Below are 543 nucleotides of genomic sequence, written 5' to 3' on the forward strand. Positions count from 1 at the left end.
CCATCAATAGGATACGAAAACGATAACGCACAGTTACTATCATGAAATCGAATCTTTCTGCAAAGTTTACTTCTTTCTACCTATGTCGAATTAAAAACCCTTTTGCACGGTGAAAGTACGTGCGAAAATGAAGCAGAGCATTGCTCAATATTAGACGGAAACGATAAGGAACAGTTACTATCATGACATCGAATACTTCTGCAAAGATTATTTCTTCCTACCTACGCTGAATTGAAAACCTTTTATCTAAACTTACTGCGCGGCGGGCCATGCAACTGACGATCGCGGTTGTCAGTCTTAGGAGCGTTGAAATTATAAATAGCGCATCTATGTAAAAGGTGTGTTGAATAAAATTTGTTTCCAAGAGACATCACACCTATATGATAACAACTGTGCATTATCGTTTTCGTCTGATATTTCTGGATGCTCCGCTTCGTTTTCGCATGTATTTTCACCGTGCAAAAGGGTTTTTAATTCGGCGCAGATATATATATATATATATATATATATATATATATATATATATATATATATATATATATA

At 34.8% G+C, this 543-nt stretch overlaps 1 protein-coding gene across 6 annotated transcripts in view; it reads left to right on the forward strand.

Moving 5' to 3' along the window:
* Positions 1-543, forward strand: part of LOC116852413 (antichymotrypsin-2-like) — a 300,750-nt gene that overhangs the window by 68,398 nt on the left and 231,809 nt on the right. The window lies entirely within an intron of this gene.

This window comes from Odontomachus brunneus, unplaced genomic scaffold (assembly GCF_010583005.1).
Source record: "Odontomachus brunneus isolate Ranch 3 - 2012 unplaced genomic scaffold, Obru_v1 Obru_scaffold_223, whole genome shotgun sequence".
Classification (NCBI taxonomy): domain Eukaryota; kingdom Metazoa; phylum Arthropoda; class Insecta; order Hymenoptera; family Formicidae; genus Odontomachus; species Odontomachus brunneus.